Below are 24,737 nucleotides of genomic sequence, written 5' to 3' on the forward strand. Positions count from 1 at the left end.
GAGAAAAATGGACTGCAGGAACTTCCAAGTCTTTTAAGAAGTTTTTATTTTTCAATCAATTTATTCATGTCATTGTGACTGTTTCATCTACTTTGTCTGTCTTTTTAATCTGTCACAGTGCTCAGAAGCACTGGCTCTGGTCAGACCTTTGCTTCATTGTTTTTCCTTTTTTGTAACCACAGCTGAAATGGCCACTCATCCTTCTCCTTCATTCAGTGGGAATGGACTGAGGAGAGAGGGTGTAGCAAGAAAGGTTGGGGAAATCGGGGAGTATTCACCATACAACGCTGACCGAGAAACAGTCACCCCTGTGAGATAAATCCCAACCATGGTGCAGGGCAGTGCTGAATTGATAAACACATGCAATTTGATGGAAGAGTCTTGAGCTGGGCCCTGAGGCTGGGGCCCGTGTGGGCTGAGCGTTTGAGGCCTTCTGTTGGCTTCTCTTGGGACCTAGAGCCACACCCCTGTCAGTAATCAGGGCTCACTCCTGCAGGTGAGGCAGAAGCCGAGGGTCTCTGTGTTGGTTTGCGATTCCCGGGTTCTTCAGTATTTTCAGGAATGAAAACATTGAAAAATGAAGATGCTCAGGCTCAGAGTTGGAAAGTAGGTAAGTTTATTGGGAAGCAGAAGAGAGAAGAAAAGGAGCTCTCCAAGAGGGGAGGAACTCAGCATAGGGCTAAGTTAACTGTAGCTCTTTTTGTGAGATTTTTATAGGAAAATTGGGTGTTTGTGTGACAGAGGATGCAGGAATCTACAGGGTGGTGGAGCTGGTTTGTCTTTCTGGTCACCTGCCTTGGATATTGTTCATTATCTTAGTCTTTCTCCCCCCCCCCCTTTTCGGGTCATACCCAGCAATGCTCAGGGGTTACTCTTGGCTCTGCACTCTGGAATTACTCCTGGCGGTGCGTGGGGGACCATATGGGATGCCGGGGATCAAACCCGTGTCGACCTCATGCAAGGCAAACACCCTACCACTGTACTGTCACTCTGTACCATCATTATCTTAGCCTTGTGACTCCTTCTTCTGGGACAGAAGAGTAAGGTCCAGGGGAACATCAGGAATGTTAAAGGTAGAGCCATGGGGATGGGGTGTGGTGGGTCATGGGGAAAATGGAACTGCTGGCGAGGGGAAACTGTGGGCTCCCCTCTTGTTGGCAAGGAGAAACAGGCTTCCTCTTTCACTTCCAGCTAAGCTCAGGAGAGCGTGTGTAGTGCCAGGGATTGAGCCCAGGGCTGCCAGCTTCCAGGTCAGACCTTGACCCCTGTCGTCGCCCAAGCCAGTAGCGATTGTTAACATTTTCAGGGTAACATTCTCAGCAGCCGCACCGGCCAGATCAGTGACAACAGCAAATCTTGTATGACCTGTTGGCATTTCTCATTTGCTTGTTTTTGTTCTCTTAAAGTAATATGGTGTGTTTTCCCCCAGGAAAAAAATTCTATGTAATAAAAAAAGGGGGAAAAAAAAAAGCACCTGCCAGATTGTTTCAGTTTTACCAGAGAGCATTTCCTCTGGAGTACTGACTTTTCCTTGCTGTTGTTGGGGTTTTGGAAGCCCTTGTTTCAGTGAGTAGTAGTGTCGGAGTTTAGGGGCCATGTCCATGGGCAGTTGTGTTTGTGTGTTCCTCTCAGAGAGTGCGGTGGCTGCTCTCCAGCTAGGAAGAGAAATACTGGATGCAGCCGTCCTTAGGTCAGCTTTTTAGCCATACTGGCATTCTGTTTAGGTTCCAGCATTTTAAAATTGTAACCATAACCCAGCTGTGGCTACCAAAAACTGGAAAAAAAAAACGAAAAAAATGAGGATGTGGCTCATTTTTGAATTGATACTGAATTGATACTTCTTCTGTCTATTCCTGTAATCACTGTGCTGTGAAAGGCATTATTCAGATGTTAATGAGTAGATCCAGCAATGAAAGTATAAACAAAACTGCTGCGTTAATGCTACCCACTCAGGTCTCTTCCCTGGTGCCCACAACGGGGAGAAACTCTTTGGACTCCCAGAGCTTTAGGGGTTCCAGAGAATTAAGTGCTCCGCGCACACTTAGCAGGCTAATTACTCACCCTCTCTTAGCAGAGCCCGTGTGCGTCACTCTTCTCCCTGTGTCACATCCTGTCAAGCTTTGCAGGCTGCAGATCGAACACGTTTTCTTCTTTACAATGGAAGCTAAAATATCCCGTTTGTTTTTCTAAATGCTGAACTTAAGCGACTTATTTCAGCTAAGCTGCACAATAGTGTAGGTTTAAGTAAGAGATATAATCCCTCTGACAGCACTTCTTAATTACAGTCGGTAAGAGATATAGTAACTCTTGAAGTGACTGGATCTTTTGCTTACCCATCCATGAAATTCTCTATTTGAGCAACTACAGTTCACTAAGTACATAAGAATTTTATAGATCGGGGCCAGAGCGATAGTACAGCAGCTAGGTGCTTGCCTTGCATGCAGCCGATCCAGGTTCGATCCAGTGACACCCCATATGGTACCCCGGCACTACCAGGAATGATCCCTATGTGCAGAGCCAGGAATGATCCCCGAGCATTGCCCAGTATGGCTCAAAAACACAAAAACAAAAAAGAATTCTATAGATTGCCACGTTTAAACACGTGACAATTTAAATATTCAAGTTAAGCCTATGCAATCTTAAGTCTCAGGAGTTCTCAGTGTGCACGTTCAGTTTTTCAAGACATTACATTTAATTGGAGAGGACTAAGAGCATAGGTGTTTGTAAAAACTCTCCTCGGTTCTGTGAAACGAATGAAGGTAGAAGAACTAACTCCGTGCTTCAAGAGCGCAGTGCGATCTTACATTATTATCTGTGATGGAATCTGCTGGAACGTGAAACAAAACCCGTTACCTGGGCTGAAGGCTCCAGTTGCTTCCTAGACTCCGTTGTCGCATTTTCAATGAATCAGATCCCCGTTTGGAAATAGAACTGTTGGATGCAGCACAGAGAGTGCCCGTGACGGCTGGTCCTGTCCGGCCGTGTGCACTCAGAGCCTCGTTGAAGCTCTGTTCAGAGAAAGCTCTGTTCAGAGAAGCTGGGAGACTCCGCACTCCATCCCAGGCGGTAGCGGGTAACTCAGGACCCTGCCCTGATGGATGCGGCTGGAAAGTGGCCCCCGCCCCTGGGGCTAAGGGGAACTTGGGGTCAGGATGTCTCTGGAAGGCAGAGACTGAACCCACATTTCTGAGGCAACCGTGAGAGTCTGCCCTGAGCCCCTGAGTTGACTTAAGGGTCAGCCTTTGTGATTTTTTTTTTTTTTTTTTTTTTTTTTGTGAAACACCATGAGGTACAGTTGTAGATTTACAAATTTTTGTGCTTGGGTTTCAACAAGTACCCATCCCTCCACCAGTGCCCATTTTCCACCACCACGGATCCCAGTATCCCTCCCACCCCCCATCCCCCCCATCCCACCCTGCCTCTGTGGCAGGGCATTCCCTTTTGTTCTCTCTCTCCTTTTGGGTGTTGTGGTCTGCAAGAGAGGCATTGAGTGGCAATCATGTTCGGTTCATAGTCTACTTTCAACATGCATCTCCCCTCCTGGGAGGATCCTCCAAACACCCCAGCCTTTGTGATTGTCGGTAGTTGTCCACACCTCTGGGGCACCAGAGTCCAGCCTGCTTCCCACCCAGGAGGTCCCAACCGCAGGTGAGGAGGCATGGGAGTGCAGGGTGGCGCCAACACTGTTCTAAGTGCCCGGTGGGCCGTACCCACCATCCAGGGTGGAAGCCCTGAGAGCTGAAGGCAGGCAGCCACAGTGGGGCCTGTGCCCATCTCCTAATGGCCTTTTCTTTATTTGGGTGTTGCTCCTAGTTGTAAGAGCAAGCCACATTCAGCCCAGATAGAGCAGGTCAGTAGAAAGGAAACAGGATAATCCGCAGCCCTACCACCCAGAGTGCGACCACTCAGCATTCGAGGTACAGTTACTCCTTACACAGGTGCCCCGGCAAAGCCACTGCAGACGGAAGGGTGGAATTCTCTGCAGCGCTGGGATCTCTTCCCTGCAGCCCCTGACAGCCTTCCTTGTCCCCGACAGGAAAGCAGAGGCACAGACAATCGGGGGCGGTGGGGTGCAGGCTAGCATCACAGTTTTGGCGGGGAGACCTCAGGAGAGAAGACCAGAAGTCTCTGCTTCTCGTGAGGACATGCCGGGGACCAGCCTCAGGAGGACAAATTAGAAGCAGGAGTGAGATGAGGATGAAAACGAGGCAGACAGGAGAGCAAAGGGAGGGGCCAGGGGGACAGAGAGCCCGACCCTCCTTTCAGGCCCTGCATGACACCCATCAGCAGGCCAGGGAAGGGCGGGGGGGGGTGATCATGGCTAGCATCTGTTGTTTAGGCCAGGCTGCAGGAACTCTGTGACCAAGGGGCAGAGGAGACGTATCCCTGGGGGAGGGGGGGTCTCTGAAGGGAGTTTATCTCTGAGGACTTTTCTCTGGGAGAGGCGCAGAGGTGAAAGCACGTCCAGGACCTCCATCGTGGACCCTTTCTTCCCGTGATGCCAGCTTCCCAGGAGAATAAAGGCACCAAGAGTCACCCTGTCCAGCCCTGTCCTCAGTCTCTTGAAGTCTGTTCCCAACAGGGACACTTTTCTGGGCGGGGTTCAGGCCAGATGATGTCTGGGGGACTCTGAGTGCAGAGCCAGGGTGCTCCAGCCCCAGGTCAGTCTCCCAAGCCACGCCCCTCGTAAGGATACTTTCTCCTGGGCCACGCCCCTTGCAGGAACACTTTCTCCTAGGCCACGCCCCCTGCAGGAACACTTTCTCCTAGGCCACGCCCCCTGCAGGAACACTTTCTCCTAGGCCACGACCCCTGCAGGAACACTTTCTCCCGGGCCACGCCCCTTGTAGGAATGATTTCTCCGCTTGTGACACAGTGCCTCGGGGAGGCCATGAGGCTGCCACTGCCCCGTGCTGTCCAGGTGTGTCGTCCTCAGGGAGCTGCTGTTCGTGTCTGCCTCGTCCTGAATCCGGAAACCCAGAAGCTCCAAGGCAGAGCCAAAGCCTCCCCCTGCTCGGGCCTCCCCCCGCCCCGCTCCCCATCGGCTTGGCTACATTTTGCTGCTTGCTTTGTTTTCCCCCATCTCAAAGCAAAAAACACCTAGTGGGAACCAAAAAACAGTTAAGTTCAGAGTTGGCACCAAGACAGAAAATCCTTCTTGGGTAAGCAGCCCACAAGCCAGGTGCCTCTGGGGCTCCCCTTCACAAGTGCTCTCGAATGGAGGCCACCATCAGTCATTTGTGGTGGTATAAATTGAGACAAATTTCTAGCACACGTGTTTGAGAACAATGATTTTAATATGGACACATCGGTTCCTTGTGAGCTATGGCATTTGTGTTGTTCGTTTGATCAATAGGCTCACGTGGACTGGGCCTTAACACATCCCGGTTTTACATGGGGCTGTGACCCCCGTTTTCTTCAGCTCCTGGCGAACAGAAACCTGGGACAGGCGGATTTGCACCATTATCCACTCTGCGTCTCCCAAGGGCTCTTAACTCTCAGCTACACGCATTCTTCCATGTGTTGTGTCGTGTTGTTAGCGAGGGGGAGAAAAAAAAGGCAAGAGTTGTGTGTTGGTTTCCGTTTATTCTAGACTCACAAATAGCTTTCATAGTGGTCTGGTTCCATCACGTGGCAGTTCTCCAAGGATTCCAACTATTTATAATGCGGGTGTGCTTAGTAACGGGGCGCCAGATGTGAGTCGTGCAGAATAGGTATTTCTTTTTCCACGGCTCTCAGTCAGGGACCAGTTTTCCCTGTGTTCACATCTGTGTTATTTAAGTCTGCTTTTGTTGTAACCCAGAACCAAAATTGCACAGTGTTTGAGTAAGATTACTATAAATATTAAGCTGATTAAAATTATATTGTAATTATCTGCTGGGGAGGGGAATTGCAGACGGGTTAATCATGCTATCGTGGGAAATGCACTTGTACTGTAAAATAATATTCACCGACGAATAAGAAGGGGATGGACGGCAGTCGACGGGGTGTGGATGAGAAATGGGGTACAGTACGGTTGGCCAGAGAGACCGATTTGGTGGGCCATGGAAAATGCCCTGTGAAAAACCACTGGGAGGTGTTCAGCGGAATGTCAGTCATCCTTACTTCTCAGGAGCAAGACTTTTATTTTCTGATTTCAGCTTATCTCCCCTTTTTCGCAAATTTCTGCAAACTCTTGTCCACCCTTTCTAAGGGGGAAAAGTATTCGAGTAAACCTACACCTTGCCGAGCTCTTCAGGATGAGCCCATGCTTGTCTGCGCTCCAGACTCCTACTCGGCATTTTTCTTTGAAGAGCAGTGCTGGGACTCGGTACCTCCTGTCGGCCCCTCCAGCCCCTGCTGCTCTCTGGGTGAGGGCGGGTGGGCAGAGCCGAGCTCAGCCACAGATCCCCCCAGATCCTGCCCTCCCAGATCCTGTCACATCCTCAGATCCTGTCTCACCCCCAGGTCCTGTCCCCCCCAGATCCTGCCACCCCCATCCTGCCTCTCCAGATCCTGTCCCACCTCCAGATCCTGTCCCCCCAGATCCTGTCCCCCCCTTTTGCCCGCCCCCCCTCACTATGCCTCCCCTCTCCCGGAACCCTACAAGACGGTCGGGGCCTCTCCTGACTTTGCTCTCCGAGGACCCCAAACACTGTGGCCGCAAGGGTCAGCTCTCCTCTGCCCCGCGGTTGTGCTTGGTGGGTTCTGGGTCCTGTCTCCTAGGGAGGAGGGAGAGCACTTTCCTTCTGTCTTTGCAGGGCTCCTGACACCCCCTTCGGTGCCCCCCACCCTACCCCACCCCATGGCATTTTGTTTTCCGTTTTCAGCGGAGGAAAACAGTTTGCGGGCTGGAAGGCTGTGCAGCGCGTGCGCTGCTGCTCCGGAAGATGAAGTGTTTAATGAGTGTCTTCTGGAGGAAGGGACATCTGTCTGGCACACCTGCTGTCTTCATTAGAACTTTAAATAAGCCGGGCCCCGGGGGAGAGCAGGGCCCTTCCACGCTGTGACAAAGATAAATTTTAAGCCCAAGTAATTGGCTATTGTGTGGAGAAGGCCCTTCCGTGGGCCACGTGGGCTGGGGGTGGAGGGGGGGATACAGGCAGCCGGAGGCCAGTGTACCCCAGACCCCAGAGTTCAGGCCCAGCCTGCCCTTTGATAGACCCTGTTCCTGCTCGTCCTTACTTCCATGTTTGTTTCTCTGTCACCCAAGCAGCTGGGCAGTGCGTGCTGGACATCTGGGGGGAGCCTCCTGGCCTTCTTGGAGGTGCTTAGAGGAAGGCATCCTGGTGGCCATGCTCAGTGCCTGGGTACTTGGAGGCCCCCATCCTTATTTGACCCACCATCCTTTTCTCAGAGAAAAATAATTGCTCCAGGTCCCATCAGGAAATCTACCCTGCCCCGCACAAATTAGATCAAACTCAGCCCCCAGTAACCCCACCTGGGGAAAGGCCGGTTCCTCCCCTCGGCTCGCTGGCTGGGATCCTGCGCGTAGACGGGGACGGAGGGCCTTTTGGGCACAGTTTCACCGCCAGTGGCTGTCGGCCTCTCACTCGTCCTAGGAGGAGCTAATTCGCCACCAGATTCTCCTGTCCCCTCCACCAGAGTTTCCGAGGCCCAGATCGAGGCCGCATCCGTGGGGCTTTGGCCCTTTGACTCGGAGGCTTTGTCCGCCGAGAGCTGCGTCGTCGTGGGGACAGCTGCTGTGCTCCGGCTCCCAGACCTTGACACCAGGCAAGGGGCACATCTTCGGAGTTAATGAGCAATTAGGATGTTCTTTCCTGTCAATTAGCTGGCAGAATAATGAGATCAAATGAGCACTGACCTTAAAAACACTCCGACTTGGATTTTCTACAAAGCCTGTCTTTTTTTTTTTCTTTCCTTCTTTCTTTTTTTTCCCCCCTTGTCGTTTCTCATGACAAGAGCAGACAAACAACAGTTTAACATGAAAATTTCAGGGGGAAAAAAAATGGCACCTCCATCCCACAGAGCAGTATACCAATAAGACGGTGCCATTGACCAGAAACATCAGTTCCTGGAGCTTCTCCTGGTAGTTTCAGCGGCTTCTGCCCTCACCCGAGTTTGGCTGCGAGAGAGGCCTGCAAAATAGTAAGCAAGCATGCGTTCTCCTACAGAGGACAGTACAGAGCCAAAGTTTGGGGGCGGGGGCGATCCGGGGTGGACCCTCAGCTTGAGTCTTCTACCACTCTGGCCCATTTCTGAATTTTCCTGTCCTTGAGTGTCATGAGAAGCAAACGGACGATTTGTGCCATGGAGTAAAGGCAGGGCAGGTGATGCTGAGGTTAGTCATGGGGTTCCGGGGATCGAACTCAAGGCCTCACACTGGCTCGGCCTGTCTTCTAGCGTTTGAGTTACTGCCCTGGCCCCGAAAGCAGGCTTTTTATGGGAGACGCAGCTCCCTGACGTCGGGGAGAGCTAAATATATTCATGGCTGTCGGTGACCTCACTCGATTTCTGAGAAACGGAGCCCCGTTGTCCCAAGTGCTTCAATAAATCAGTGGAGATGGGGTGCCTCCAGGATGCTAACTCAAAAAAGACCAAGCTCTAAAAAGAGACCAAGAGTTTTTAAGGAAACCCGAGGAGATGTTTGGGAGGTTTTGATGGTTCTCAGTCCTGGCTGCTTGTTAGAATCACCAGCATTGCTTTCTAAAATTACGCCTCTCGGGCTTGCAAATAAATCAGGACCCACAGCTGGTGGGCTGGCACGCAGGGACTCGGCAGGGGCGGCAGGGAGGGCCTGTTACCCCTCCCCAGGTGCTACACACATCCTTCCTTCAGCCTGGGGCTTCCTTGAGGGTCCAGGTGGGAGGTATCCCCTTGCTTCTGCCTACATCTCTCTCAAGAAGTGGAGCAGAAAAGTGGTCCCGCAATCCCTTTTTTGTTGTTTGTTTGTTTGTTTTTAGTTGAGTATCCATACAGTATCACTCCTTTCAGAAGTGAGATGTGTTTCCTAAATTATTCATGTGAGATTTGAAAAAAAACGATCTGGACCATTCACTGTGCCTGAGATGAAGAGGAAGACAAAGAGCCCCGGATGAAGATTAACAAAGGCCTGTTCTGGGCCTGCAGGGAACAGTCGAATGGAGGGAAGGAAGGGAGAAGGTAGAGGAACTAGGAACCAGCCCCAGGACGTAGCTCTTAGGTGGGGCGGATAAAGGCTAATCAAAGAGAAGGACAGCTGGGGTCGGGAATATTTGGGGGTGGATGGAGGGAGGGAAGGAAGGAGGGAGAGAAGGAAGAGAAGGGAGAGAGGATGGTTTCCTAATACATCTCCATGACAAAAAAAAAGAAACCATTTAGCCCAACTTAGACCACATACCAATTCTTAGTACTAACCATGCAATTAAGAAAATGTAAAATGACATGATTTTGTTTATTCTATTCTCTAGGCTTAAGTATTTACTGATGAGGAATGTTAACACAATGCAATGAATTTTAATGGTTATTGCTTGTAGAGCTGCTTTTAAACTTTTTTTTCTTTTGCTTTTTAACGTGTTTTTTATTAGAGAGGAATGAAAAATCTTTTCAGGCCTTTTAGTGGAAAGGAAAGTCACCGTATATGAGTGCGCCCATTAGCGATGATTATAACCTGGCAACCCAACTGTGTCGTTTAAGGCGCGCTCAGCCCATGCGCCTACAGACCAGGGAGAAATGTTCCCCTGATAGCCCCGTGGGAGTCACACAGGCTTCTGGTGCGTGGTTATTCCTGGGTCCCTAACTCCATATGTTCCTTGGTCATAGTGCGTGGCGGTTCCCAGCCTGGGTGGCATGACCTCACCACCCATGACCATACCGTCCTGGAGTCCAGGCCATTGTGTTTCTTCTCGCAGCCTTTGCTGGTGTTCCCCAATGTGTAAGGCAATGGAAATGCATGTGTGTGTTTTTGTAGGCAGTTGGGCATGGACTGAGTTCTGTGAAGAGCAGTCGTGTGTGTGCTCACCTCACCATTTCTGAAGGTGACCCCCAACCCCTCACACATGCGTGCATATGCACACACACACACACACACACACACACACACACACACACACACACCTTAAAGACTATCGGCGCCTGCCTTTGTTCTGAAAAGCATCAACTGAGCAACTAACTAGAGTCAAGGAGAAGCGGGAGGGCCTTTACAAATAGGTTCTAGTGATAGCTGGGCAACAGGTGAGTGACTCCAGAGTTAACAGGTGAAACTGTGGGTCACACCGAAGAGGAACATCTCTGCCTCGTAGCAGTAAATGTTGTTCCTCTGGTTGCTCCAGCTGCCCTGGCTGGTGCTGTGGCATCCTCTTCCCTCCTCTCCTCAGACCACTCAGCCAGCTGGGTTCCTGTAGCTTGTATCCACGGTTGACTGAAAACCACCTAGGAGCTGGAGGCTGTGCTGAGGAGCTAGGAGGAGTAGGGCGGGCAGCATCCTTGTCCTCGAGGAATTCTAGCCCAGGCAGTGAGGAGGGAAGGAGGAAAGAAGGAAGGAAGGAAAGATGGGAAGAAGGGAAGGAGGAAGGAAGGGAGAGAGGGGAGGAAGGGAACAAGAGAGGGAGGGAGAGAGGAAAGGTGGAAGAGAGGAGGGGAGGGAAGGTGGGAGGGAGGGTGGAGAGAATGAAGGGAGGAAGGGAGGGAAGGAGGAAAAGAGGGAGGGAAGGAAGGAAGGAAAGAAGGAAGGAAGGAAGGAAAGAAGGAAGGAAGGGAGGGAGGGAGGGAGGGAGGGAGGGACAGATGGAAGTACAGAGAAGAAGGAAGGAAGAAGAGAGGGGAGGAAGGAAGGAAGGAAGGAAGGAAGGAAGGAAGGAAGGAAGGAAGTTGCTTGGCTGGAAGGCGATGGGCAGTCAGTGTGGGAAGTGCCGTGATGGGACAGAATGGGGCATGCATAGATGGAGCAGTGAGGTCTGGGAGGAACAGTGTGGGCCAAGCCCTCCCAAAGACCATCTGAGGACGTGATGCTGAAGTTGAGGCCACAAGTGGGCAGAAGCAAGAGACCCTGGGAAATGAGGGCACGCATTGTTCTGTGGGCCATGTGGCAGGCACGAATGGAGTTGCTAGTGTGTGTGTGTGTGTGTGTGTGTGTGTGTGTGTGTGTGTGTGTGTTGGAGGGGGTGCGCTGGTGCAGACACTTGCTGTCCGGAGAATCAGCGGTGGGTGTGGGGGGGGAGCAGAGCAAAGAGAAGCTGAAGGTGCCGTGGGGCATGTCACTGGGGGCTGAGAGCCCGAAGGGCCTCTGTGGGCCCCCAGCCTGACCACTATGCTTCCGAGGCTGCCTCTGAGGGGGTGATCGGGGAGGTGGGAGCCTGTTTGCACATCCCTCTCAGCACTGGGCACGGGGAGCCCGTGTGCTTGGTGTTCAGGACCCCCAAAATGAAGCAAGATGCCAGAGGAATTAGGAGAGGACCGCAGCTGCGTTTGTAGGGGTCCAGCTCTCTCGTGTGAGGTCACCCAGTCCCCTTCCCCGGAGAGGGTCAGCAGCTCTTCTGCCTGTTGTTTCGGTATCACCCTTCGTTTAATGGTGCAGTATGCAGCTTTGGGGGGATCCACGGTCACTGCACTTTGTTATTGGGACCAGTTGCATCGAGGAAGAGATCATTGTTGGGGGGTGGTGTTTGCCTTCCCAGGCTGACTTCTCGTGTTTCTGGGGACAGAGAGTCCAAGATGAAGATGTGGGCCTGTGTCCTGCCCTCAGAGATTGCCTTCCTGGTGCCTTTGAATTGCCCTAAGGACCCCCCAGACTGGTGGCTATTGGCTCAGTTACTTCTCCTAGAACCTGTCTCCAGATGCAGTGAGCCCAGAGGCCAGGGCCCCCCACCACACCCCCACCTGTGAACCTAAGGCGTTCACCAAACGGGCAGAGCTTTGTCTGGGTCGGTTCATGACTTACCACCCTCAGGAAAACTCCCAGGTGTCCCCCGTGAGAGATGTCGAAAGGAACGCAGGAAATGCCAAGGGGCTGGACTGATGGAGGAGGAGTACCAGGCATTGGGTAGCGCTGCTGATGCTGGCTGGCGCTCAGGATGCGCACAGATACCTGGGAGTGGACTGCACATAACAGTGGGAGCATATGTGGCCTTGCCTGGGACCTTGTCTGTGAACCCAGGTGATGGTCCAGAGTTTGTCTTAGGATCAGAAGAGAACGTGTTTATGAAAATACCTTGCCAAGTGTCAAGTCAACTAGAAAAACAGTAAAAGAGCTAAGACCGTTGTTGTCGGGTGTCCAGCCAACCCGGCCTTGATTCCTGGCCCCGTATATGGTTCCCCAAGCTCTGCCCGGACTGAGCCCAGAGCCCAGAGCCAGGAGAAAGCCCTGAGCACTGCCAGGTGGGGCTCAGAAAACAGAAATGAAAGCCAAGCGTGGATGCTGATCTTGTTAAATGGAGTCTTGTCTTTTCTCAGAATCTGTAGACTAATTTTCACAGCTTATTTTTACTGAGGTATAATTGACTTATGATAAACAACACTTGTGTTGAATTCACAGCTTGAGTTTCTTTGACATATGTGTGTGTGTGTGTGTGTGTGTGTGTGTGTGTGTGTGTGTGTGTGTATGACCAATGAAGTGACCATTGGATACCTCATGATGGTCAGACATAGATCTTCAGTTGGGCTGGAGGAGCAGGGCTTGGCTGACGCTCTGGAGCACGGCAGAGGCCCTGAGACATGGGTTGCTCAGCAATTCGCATCTTGGGCAGGACCCAGCCGCGTAACCCAGATTGAGGATCATCCAATCTTTGGTGAACTGTTGCCAAGCTGGTACTTAAGGAAATGAAAATAGAATGACTTGCTCCACCAACCTTACTTAAAAATTGTTTTATGGCTCTTGGTTTATGGTGATTATCACGTGAGGCTTGACTGACCATTGCCGTCTCTTTGTTATGGATCTGATGACATGTAGTTAAGGCAGAAGCTTAGTAAAGTTGGGGCTCGGTGGGGCATGCCCTCTCGTCCCACTCTAGAAGGCCCCTGGCATCTCGTCCTCACACTTAAGTAGGGGGGGAGGAACTTTGCGCCCCTCTGAGGGGACTGATGGGGGTTTGTGATTGGGGAATTTCTCCCTCCTCTTGGGGCCCCAGACCTGGTGCCTGAGATGGAAGAGGAGGGCAGGAGGGGCTGTGGCAACAGGAAAGGCTCGTGGGTTGGGCCACCCTTTGTCCTTGCCTTCCCCCCACCCGCCCCTCCAGATGTTTGCTCTCTCCAGTCACCTACTTCAGTTACTACAGAAATGATCTCTGAAAGTCTAGTCTCGGCCCCCTACTTCAGTCTGTGTCAGATCTTTCCAGAAAGATGGTGGTGGTGTGTGCTTCCAGCACCAACATCTCACAGCCCCTACATGAATCAGGAAGGCCCGGGGCCGTAGGTCTGTGTATTTGTCCTTTGCCCAGAAGGTACAGTGGCATGTCATCAAAGCTTAAAAGTCCACTCGTTTTCGACATTTTAAAATTTCACATTTGCCAACTCATTGTCTCCCCACACTGTAGCATCTGGGGGGTGTGGAGCTTCTCACCCCTCTCCCTGTCTAATTCTCACCACCATGGCCCCGTGCCATCCACCACCACTAAGACCACTCTTGGTGGAAACCACTGTAGTTTTCACTGAGTCTTCAGTTTCGCTGTTGCCAGTTTCTGTTTCCAAGTATGTTCGCTTTAGGCATTCCTATTCCCCTGGAGTGAACCCATCCAGTGATTGTCCTTTATTTCCTTACTTATTTCGTTTGGCATTATCACCTCAGGTTCTACTCATTTTGTGCCAGAGGGCATCATGTCATCACTTTTAGTGGCAGAATATTACTCCATCGAGTATTGAAACGACAGCTTCTCTGCCCGTGTGGATGGGCGTCGAGGTAGATTCCATGCCTCAGCTACTGTGAGTTATATAACTCTGAATAGAAGGTGGCAAAAAGTCCTAGGGATTAGTGTTTTCATGACCTTCGGATCAATAAAGCACTTGGATCAGTATGGCAATTCAGCAATTTAGTATGAAATTTAGAAATGGGTGATGATAGACCCCAGATGTGACTTCAACTGCCAAAGCTTTTAATGACCGCGTGTTTCTCCAAGATCTCACTCTAGGATGACTCACTTCCTTTTCTGCCCTGTTCCTTGGGACAGTGACCCTGAGGACAAGGGCAGCTACCAAAGAGCTTGGTGCTGGGCCCGGCCTCAACCCTTCACTGGTCTGTTTACCCAGGGCTCACCATCATCCTTCCCAAGTTCTATTTCTATCCCTGCTACTCAGATGCCGAAGCCAAGGCACAGAGGTTGAATCACTTGTCCACTTATCCAAGATGATAGATAAAACTTGTGTTTGGGGGCTGGAGCGCTAGCACAGTGAGTAGGATGCTTGCCTTGCATGCGGCCAACCCGGGTTTGATTTCTGGCATTCCATATGTTCCCCCCCCACCAAAGCACCGCCAGGAGTTATTCCTGAGTGCAGAGCCAAGAATAACCCCTGGGCATCGCCAGGTGTGACTCAAAAAGTAAAAAAAGAAAAAAAAAACTTGTGTTTGAACTCTCGTTCTTAACCCAGCCGCCCTTCCCCCTGTCATTTCACTAGTTCTTAAAACTTACTTTGTAATAGAACTCAGCTGATCAGAGACACAGGAACTCCTTCCAGCTCATTTCAACTCTGCCTGCTACTCTTTTCCTATTTTCCAAGAACTTGGGGAATTCTCTACTCACCCGTGCCCCAAGACCTCGATAAGTAATGATACATGGGCTCTTCTGTCCAAAGGCTAAACTGAGACTACTGCAAGGAAGAATAAATAGCAAATTCATTAACTCAAAATCTATTTACAGTCAATTCCCAAGACTGGTTGTGCAGGCAGCATCTCTACATCATTTAGAGTTGCTAATAAATGAAAGTCTTTGCATCTTTCTAAGTGTCTTGATATTTACACGTCTCCTATTTTACCATAGGAAGCGGTTTGAACAAGCATATTCATGTGTTGACAGTTCTAATTAATACAAGTAATTAGTCCTGACAGTAGAACTGTGGAAAGAAGACCCATTCATAAATTTGCTAATTGTGTTACTCTGCTTAGAATTTAATCGCAGCCTAGTCTTTCATCATTTCTGCATATGAGCAAGAGGCCGTCTTCCTAAATTCTCGGACTTCCACATTTATTTCTGGTAAAGGAATTTTTTTTAAATGGATTTATCATTAGAACTGAATTTTCTAGTGTGGGGGAACGGATGAAGCATCGAGAGCTTTCTGGACAGAGTGTGACGAGGGGGTGGGGAGAGCCAGGCCAGGAAGGAAGGGGGGACGGAGGAGGGAATAAGATCTCAGGGGTGCTCATCTACTTGCTTTCTGCTTCTGAATCTCTTACCTCTGTGTGGACCTATGCTGGTGCCTTGTCTGAAAACCAAGATCGTTTTGTTTAGGCTGTCAGTCTGAGTGTGGCCCAGAAAACCTGAAGGTGATTTGTTGTTTGATCCGAAGCTGATCCCTCTTCTCAAGGTTCAGCGTTCCTTAACCGTAGCCCAGCCGATGGTTGAGTTGGGGTGGGCTATTCCCTGCATGGGGTGGGGATGTCCTGTGCATTATGGAATGTGGCATCTTGCTCGGCCCCCCGTGCTCCCTTTCAATGCAGCCTTTCCCGAGCTGAACCAATCAGAAATACCTCCCTACCCAGCCTTGCTTGTGGTGGGGGTAGAGGGCTGAATAAGGGCAGCTGCACCTGGACCCTGACTGAGAGCCACTGTGTCAGGGTTGGCTGGCGCTTGTGTGCAGGGTCCTTATATGTATCTGGCTTAGCCAAGGCAGTCCAGTGCTTCCGGGAAGGATCTGGCCTTGTGGAATCCAGATTTGGAAGGTGGCTCCCTGTATGCAATGCCTCTTACGTCTCCTGAGGGAGGAGATCGAGCGGTGCTCGGTGGCCTGGCCCCTGGATCCAAGCTCTCTTTGCTTTTCCTGTCAGCTGTGTTGGCGCTCAACCCCGGAAGTGGGTGGTTCAGCCACCGCCTCTCCCTTCCCTCAGACCCTCCCATCCTGTCCCCCCCTCCCCGTCCTCTTCAGGGTTCTCCTTTTCAGTCATTCTCTCTCTCTCTCTTTTTTTTTTTCCTTTTTGGGTCACACCCAGCAATGCACAGGGGTTACTCCTGGCTCCTCACTCAGGAATAACTCCTGGTGTCGCTCGCGAGACCACATGGGATGCTGGGAATCGAACTCGGGTGGACCGCATGCAAAGCAAACGCCCTCTCCGCTGTGCTGTTGCTCCAGCCCCTTAGTCGTTCCCTTGCTGGTCCCTTGCTGGTCCCTTGTGTGTCCTGGCCACTCACTCGGTCTTGCAGTCCTCCTTCAGGCCTCTTGTGGGAATCTTTGGTGTAAACAATCAGGAGCCTCTGGGCCACAACATTGCCTGGGAGCCACCCCGGGGGCCAAGCTGGACCCAGCCTGGTGGACAGAGCCCATCCTCAGGGAAGCAGCCCCACGCAGTCCTTTCCCTGCACCCCCATTTTCCACTGAACTTACTTCTTGAAACGGGAGGGGGGGGTGTCTTCCTGCTGCACATTTCATCCTCCCTCCCTCCCTCTTTTATTTTAATTTAATTCAATTTAATTTGCTTTTGGGGTCACACCCAGCAATGCTCAGGGGTTCCTCCCGTCCCTGCGCTCAGGAATTACTCCTGACGGTGCTCAGGGGACCATATGGGATACTGGGAATTGAACCCGGGTCAGCTGCACTACCTGCTGTGCTATGGCTCCAGCCCCTTCCCTCCTCTTCTGACCCTGTCTGGCTCTCCTCCTTTGTCAGCCTCTCAAGGGGAGGGGAGGTGATGGTGAGGGACTGGGGGGAAGGAGGAGGAGATGGTGTGGCTGGGGTGAGAGTGTGTTTGGGTCCCCAGTAGCCAGCGGGTGTGGAGAAACAGGTGTCGGTGTTTGACGGGTGCCAGAGCGCAGGGTCCCAGGGGCCGGGTCGGCATCTTTCCCGGGGATGGTTTGTCAGGGCGCCCTTTGCTGCCTGGGAAAATGAGGGCAGAGGAAGGCCCCTGCGTGCACGCCAGCAAGAGTCTGCACAGGACCTCTTGTCAGAAGGGGCAAGTTCTGGTTTAACCTCTGCTCCTTCTGGAGTTTATTTTTGTTGGAGCCACACCTGCCAGTGCCCAGGGCTTGCTCTCGACTCTGTGCTCAGGCGTGGAACCCAGGTCGGCTGCACGCGAGGCAACTGCCTTTGCCCTGTTCTCTCTTGCTGGCTGCCGCCCCTCGTATTCTAGACAGTGACTCGGGGCTTTTAAAGGCTCCGGGTTTCTTTCCTGTAAGGAGTAAAGGAAGGAGGCGTGTGACGGGCCAGACCCCCTTCCCGCTGCTGCATTCCCCAGCCTGAGCTGCGTTAAATAAATACGTCCCCAGTGCCTCATCCCGGAGCCACGCAGAGCTGCCCATGTGAGAAACCACTTAATTAAAAAGCTATTTTTGCCTTTGATTTGGACCAATTAATCTTGTGCTTTCCAACGGAAGGCTAATATTTGCAATTGCTGTTTTTGCCCGACTCTTGATGGAAGGGTTTCTCGGGGGGCCCCTGCTCTGCAGCTGCCGTGCCCCACACACCTGTCTGCCGAGGCCAGACCAGCGGCCACATCTGCTGGGCTCCGACCACGCGACTGACTGGTCCAGCGGAGGAGCCAAACGTCCGGTTTCAGCTCATTTTAATTCATGCGAATGTCAGTAGTCACACGTGGCCATTGCGTGGGGCCAGAGCTAAAGCATCCTGTCTCAAAAGTGTAGCCTGGCCACTTGCTGGGTTCTTGGACCCCGCACCGGGCTGACTGAGGCAGCACCTTGCAGGGTGCGACTCAGCCATCAGTTCTGTCAGTGGCTGTGGGTTCTGTCCCACCTCTGAGTGCCTGAGTCACTGGCTCTGGAATGGGACCAAAATTGTGTTTTTGTCTTAATTTCTCTGTGCTCGCTTGGGAATCACTCTGGGGGCCTGAGGGTGAGCTACCTCTTTTTGGGGATGGGGGAGGGGTGTGTGTCCCAGAGGTTGAGTTCCATGCACATAACACCTTTAATTCGGGTGTCCAGAGCACCATTTGCGCTCCCAAAAAGTCTCCCTCACGATTTTCTCTCGACTCTGTGTGGGTGACTCTTTTGCCCTTAGTGATCGCCTCCAGGAAATGCCCACGTTTTGCAGAAGCCATGTTGACTTACTCTCGGCACTGCACATTGGCCAATGTTAGTTGTTCAAAAGGGAAGAAGGTCTCGGCCACATTTGGGTCATCTCTCTCTCTCTCTCTCTCTCTCTCTCTCGGAGCAGGGTACGAAGCTGCCCGAACCCCGAGCCTGCCTGTAAAGAGGCTGCAGGGCCTGCCCACGCGGCAAGGGGCTTCCCAGCCATGGAGACGGGGAAGGTGATGCCAGGGTAGAGCACATGTGTGAGGCCTTGGGTTCCAGCCCTAGTACCACACACACACACACACACACACACACACACACACACACACAGAGGAACCGACAGTCAAAACGCAGAGGAAGCAATTATCTGGTGACTCAATCAGGGGTTGAGCTGAGAAATAGCTAGCAAGAGGTTAATATCGCAAGAAATTGGCAAGCATGCAGTCATGGGGGCTGAAGAGCGAACCCTCTGACATCGGTGGCAGGCCTTCATGGGGGGACAGGGGTGAGTGCTGGACACCTCACCCTCCCCCCTCCACCCACCCACACACACACAGACTGGAGCTGCCCTTTGAGGCCAGCTTCCTCCTCCTGCAGGCTTTGACCTTAAGCTCTTTCGTTGGCTGCAGTCAGACCACTCTGGATGTTGTCGGACAGTGTGTCCCTTAGCGTCAAAGGACATCAGACATGGATCACATCCCCCACCTTCACAACAGCAGCCCGCTGCCAGGCTCCCAGACCCCCCACGCCCCCTCCAGTCTGGAACACTGGGCATAGCTGCTTCTGGTCCTTAGGGGAGAAGAGCGACTGTTTGGTTTTTTTTGGGGGGGGGGTCACATCTGGCGATGCACAGGGGTTACTCCTGGCTCTGCACTCAGGAATTACTCCTGGCAGTACTCGGGGGACCACATGGAATGCTGGGAATCGAACCCGGGTCAGCCACGTGCAAGGCAAACGCCCTACCCGCTGTGCTATCGCTCCAGCCCCAGGAGAGTGACTTTTATTTTATTTTTTAATTTTTTTTGCTTTTTGGGTCACACCCAGCAATGCTTAGAGGTTACTCCTGGCTCTTCACTCAGGAATTACTACTGGCGGTACTCGGGGGACCATATGGGATGCTGGGAATCGAACCCAGGTCAGCCACATGCAAGGCAAATGCCCTACCCACTGTGCTATCGCTCCAGCCCCAGGAGAGCGACTTTTAAACATCACTTTTCAAGTGACTTCTAAACATCAGTGGAAAAGTAGCGAGATCGCCCAGAGCAGAGAGTGTTCCTGGCTGGCAGGTGTTTGCAGACTGGATTCTTGCTGCAGGTCCTTTCCCTGCCTCCTCTGGAAAGCGGGCTCTCCCCAAAATGGGAGGGGTGCCCTCCCCAGGTGGGAGGGGGGCTCTCCCCCAGGTGGGAGGGGTGCCCTCCCCAGGTGGGCAGGAATGCTCTCCCTCTGAGGAGCCGTGAGGCCGCCGCTGAGCTGTTCCATAGCAGTGTCCTGTGTGACTTTGGAGACCGAGTGTGCTGAGAAGTCCAAAAGAGAGGCAGAACCTGATGTGGCGGGCTGCGTCTCAAGTTTGCCTCTGGAGTTTGCGGGGGATACGGAAGAGCAGCCTCGTGGGGGTAGTTGAGATGTACGAAAGGGAAATAGGCCTGTTTTCATAGGCCCAGGTCCCCCCCCCAACTGCAGAGATGCGGAGCTGTTTGCTCTCCACAGTTTCTAGGACTCCATGTTTGAGATTGGAAATAGTGTGGGTGAAGGAACGTCATTTTTTATGACTTACTGAATATTTGACCTTATCAGGAAAGTTGTACCTCAGTATTCCCAAGAAAGTTGGTTCAGGTTTCTTAGGGCATGGCTCAACTGTGTCACACAGGAAAGGGCCACTGAGGTGGGTAGTTTGACTACCACTCCCCCCAACTCTGCTCTAGAAACCAAGCTAATTTTGCCAAGCAGGCTTCCCCCTAAGTTTTAAAGCCAGATGCACTTCGAAGCAAATGCGGTCCATATGTTCCCAAGTCAGTGCCACCCTGTCATTCCCGTGTTGTTTTATAGATGTGATTTTGTGATCAACATCACTGTGAAATATGTGTAGTGGGTTTTCCTTCTGCTCTCGCGTGACTTTCTATGTTTTTCTTTCTTGGCATACCACGGGTCATCCTAGCACATCGTGTGCAGGGAGGCAGCAGTCACCCCGCCTTGTCCCTGGCACTGAGAGTAGACATGGGGGTCTATCTGTGGAGTTTCTCAGTCACTCTCTCCCGCCATCGGGTTTTTAATGGTGGAAATGGGCCTGCTCCACCCAGAACTCCTGCACTTCACTCCTGAAAGTTGCCTCTGCTTTCGTTTGGAACACACTCAGTCGTGCTCAGGGCTTACTCCTGCCTCTGTTGTCTAGGGCTCAGGGGGACCCTGAGTGGTGTCAGGAATCGAACCCAGGCCAGCCACATGCAAGGCAAGTGCCCTGCCTGCTGTACTGTGGCCCCAGCCCTAAGAGGGTGCCTTTGGAGACAGAGCTGTGTCTGACCCCTCCCACAGGACCACTCCTCTCTTTCCCAGACAGGTGATTTCCTACTTGACAGAACCATTCAGGAGGGTTGAGGTGTTTGGTGAAATACCTGCAGAAGAGAAGAGAGGGGAGGGGAGAGGAGGGGAGGGGAGAGGATTCAAGAGCAACCAAGTTTTCCTTTTAGCAAGTAGTTGAGGTGTTTGGTGAAATACCTGGAGAAGAGAAGAGAAGGGGAGGGGAGGGGAGGGGAGGGGAGGGGAGGGGAGGGGAGGGGAAGGGAGGAGGGGAGGGGAGGGGAGGGGAGGGGAAGGGAGGAGGGGAGGGGAGGGGAGGGGAGGGGAAGGGAAGGGAAGGGAAGGGAAGGGAAGGGAAGGGAAGGGAAGGGAAGAGAAGAGAAGAGAAGAGAAGAGAAGAGAAGAGAAGAGAAGAGAAGAGAAGAGAAGAGAGAATTAAATTCAAGAGCAATGATGTTTTCCTTTTAGCAAGTAGTTGGGATCTGCTAAAGCTAATTAGGAGATGGTTTTATTTTTCGATACATCCCAGCTTCTTTAAGAAAGATAATCACCACCTTGGGGTCTCATGGTGCAGAACAGGTTTTACTTTCCCTGAGGTGTCCTGGTTTGTGTGTCTTGATGCAGGACGGCCCCCGGCTGCCATGGTTTTCCGATGTGGCAGAGACTCGTGACAGGGGCGACAGTGTCCACCTGGAGGGCCGGAGATGGAAGTGCTGACACTTTGATTTTTACTTCTCCGGGAGCGCAGGAAACACTCGCTCATCTGTCTTCAGTGAACTTTTTCAACAACCTTTTGACCACAAATTTTTAACTCGCATTTGAAGTATTTCTATTCTTAACCTATCGACAGATGTGCGCAGCCACATCTCTAAACATTTTTTAAACAGTTTCCTCATCCTCTTGCCCCAGTCGCATCCCCATCAGCCATTACTCCCCTTTCCCCCCAGTTCCCGACCAACAGCCCCCACGAACTCACTTCCTCTCTGCAGAGACTCGCCAATCCCGGACAAGGATCCACGTGAGGTCGGCACGTGAGAGCCAAAATGTGTGTGTGCTTTGATCTGTGGTTTAATTCAGAGAAGGGTTATTTGTTATTTTTTTGAGAAACTATTTCATTATTGATCACGAATGAATTATAGTTGACTATAATTAACTCTAATCCTTACATTTTTTTAATGAATCACCGTGAGATACAGTTACAGACTTACAAACTTCTCTGATTTTGTTTCAGTCATACAATAATCGAGTACCCATCCCTCCACCAGTGCCCATTCTCCACCACCAATGTTCCCAGTATCCCTCCTGACACCCCTCCTACCCGCCCCCCCGCCTCTGTGGCAGACACATTCCCTCTTTCTCTCTCTTTTTGGTTTGCAATACAGGTACTAAGTGGTCATCATGTTCAGTCCATAGTCTACTTTCAGCACGCATCCCCCATCCTGAGCGAGCCCTCCCATAGAGGAGGATTTAAAAATGTGACCCTCAACTTGTGACCACAGGGAGTGTCCCGCTCTTCTCCCCGGCGCAAGACCAGGCTCATGGACCTTTCGTTCCCCTACTGCACTGTTCCGCCTGCCTCAGTGCTGTCCGTAACTCTCAGTGGTCCTGGCCATCCCGACGGGGCGGTGCCTCCTCCCCCAAGGCTCCCTGGGTCATCCCCAGTGCTCCTCGCAGTGTTCAGTCTCTCAGTTTATCCAGAGCTCGTCTCATTTGTGGCAGGAATCCCAAAGTATGTTCTCCACAGAAAGGGACCAACCACTTGCTTGTGATGGAGTTCAGAGAAGAATCACTCAAGGAAGTGGCAGGAGACTTTCTAGGCTGCCGGGGTGACATGGGTCCTGCTCCTGGCTTTGCCCTGAGCTCTCAGTGGGGAGCTCGTGGGGGTGTCTGACCATAGGCGCTTCCTCCAGTGCTGGGGCCCTCACCCGCCTCGTCTACTCTTGCCCTGCGCATTGCCCACAGCGAGATCTTTCCCCATACTTTACAGCTGACTTATTTTCTTCCCTGGCCACACAGTCCGGAAAGTTCTAGAGAAGGTCTCCTTGGGAAATGCCTGGTCTTGGTGATTCTCCCTCTTTCCCTGGGGAGTGAGAACACAAAGCCCCGGGTGGCCTCCTCGGGACACACAATGGTTATAGATTGCATCCTCCTCCTCCCTTGCTTCTCTGATCTTACAACCCCCAGGCCACGTTCCTAGGAGTCTCTGTGTGGGTGAAGGGTCCCTCCTCCTCCCCCTCATGCACTTGCACTTGACTGGGGGGGGGGGGGGGGCGGGGAGGTGGAGCACTGCTGTTGCCTCACCCCTGGCCGCTCTTGCCTCTTATCACTGGCCACTGGCGCCCTCAGCAGGGTTCCTGGTCATTGCACACCTAAGAGCACTGGGGGCTGTGGCAGAGAGAAACGTGCCCAGGAGCAGGAGGCAGGGCGGAGCCAGGCCCCCCCCGCTGGCTGCCCTGCACTGGATCTGCATGACCCTTGGCTTCGAGGGAAGACAAGAAGCTGGCGATTGGCCCCGCCTGCTCAGGGTCGCCCTGGCTGATGGCCACATGCCTCTCTGCGCCCTCCGGGGTGAGCTGACGAAGGCGCGGTCCTGCCTGGACAGCCAGACAGCAGCATAAACCTGGGACCTCTCTGTTCTAGCTGCGACCGGGCGCTGGAGATGGTCACACCCCTCAGAGACCCGGGCTGGCCGTCTCTCTGCGAGGCGCGTCTTGTATGAGCATCTAGCTACAGGAGAACAGCTCTGATTTTTATTGCACTTGGTTATCCCGGCCTAGCTCTGGCCTGTTGGAATCATTTTTGAGCAGGTCTTAGTTAGTTTGGGGCATTTTCAAGGGTGTGGAAATGGACTGAGAAAGGTGTGCTCAGGCCGGTCACATGTGGCTGAGGGTTCAGTTGGCTCTGTGGGTGCCTGTGAGCATGGGACCTCTCTCTCTCTCTCTCTCTCTCTCTCTCTCTCTCTCTCTCTCTCTCTCTCTCTCTCACACACACACACACACTCTCTCTCTCTCTCTCTCTCACATACATACACATATTAGGCTCACCACCCACACAGGTACACATACTCCCATCCACATCACACACATTAACACACTCCCATCCACTCATCCACTCACTACACACATGGATACATGGATACACTAGCCATACACACCACACACACATGTGTTCCCATAGTCATGCACACACTCGTATGCATACACACATGTACACACACTCTCCTAGATACAGACACCCATCCACTTACTCCGCTTGCTCACACATACCTCATACATACATACTCATACAGTTATATATATATATATATATATATATAGAGAGAGAGAGAGAGAGAGATGTACACACACATTCACTCAACAGATTCTCTTCCTCTCTGGCTCCCTCTGTCTCTCTGTCTCTGTCTGTCTCTGTCTCTCTCTCCCCTCCCCCCTTCTCCCTCTAAAGGACGCGACTGAGCACTGGAGCGTGTGCAGGCTGTGTCAGTCTGTTTGACATCTCAAAGCAGACACGCACTCCCTCCCGTGCAGTCAGCTACTTCCCCACAGGCCTTCCTAGCAGCTCGCTTCTCAGGAGACTCCGACCCCCCACCCCAGCATCCTAGGGGTGCGCCGGGTCACTGTCCACCTTCCTGCCGGCCCTGAGGAGAGGCCCCATGGTGTGGCCCTTTCTGTTCCCCTTCCCTGCCTCCTGGCAGCTCTGAGACTTGGCCTGCGCCCCACTTAGGGTCTTTCTTTGCTTGTGTGGGGTTCAGATCCCAAGTTTGGGGGCTCACTATGTCCCCTGCTGCCCGACCCACTTCCTGCGGCATCTGTGATGGTTCGCTGACTCTGCGCCCCTTTCCCAGGCCCACAGCCGGTGTCTCCTGTCCCCCGACAAAGGGGCAGCTCCCAGAACCACCCCCCCGCCCCCGCTCTCTCTGAGGCCCTGGCTTCCTGAGGTGATGCTGACTTAGATTGAATTTTAATTTTAACGCCCGAAGGGTGAAAGTATCTTCAGAAGACAGAGGTTTCTGAGGGAAATGTTAGCTACTTTCAAGTAGTCCCTGGAAACCTTCCCTCAGAGCCTAGGTTTCTGGGCTGGAAATTGGGGTGTCTGTGGTCTGAAATGTGGGTGGAAGAAAGTTGGGGTCCTGGGGGAGAG

General features: G+C 52.3%; 1 protein-coding gene across 1 annotated transcript in view; it reads left to right on the top strand.

Annotated features, from left to right (window-relative positions):
• The window catches only part of RHBDD1 (rhomboid domain containing 1), a 103,456-nt gene that overhangs the window by 73,886 nt on the left and 4,833 nt on the right, over positions 1–24,737 (top strand). The window lies entirely within an intron of this gene.

Source organism: Sorex fumeus, unplaced genomic scaffold (assembly GCF_029834395.1).
Source record: "Sorex fumeus unplaced genomic scaffold, SorFum_2.1 ptg000005l, whole genome shotgun sequence".
Taxonomy (NCBI): Eukaryota; Metazoa; Chordata; class Mammalia; order Eulipotyphla; family Soricidae; genus Sorex; species Sorex fumeus.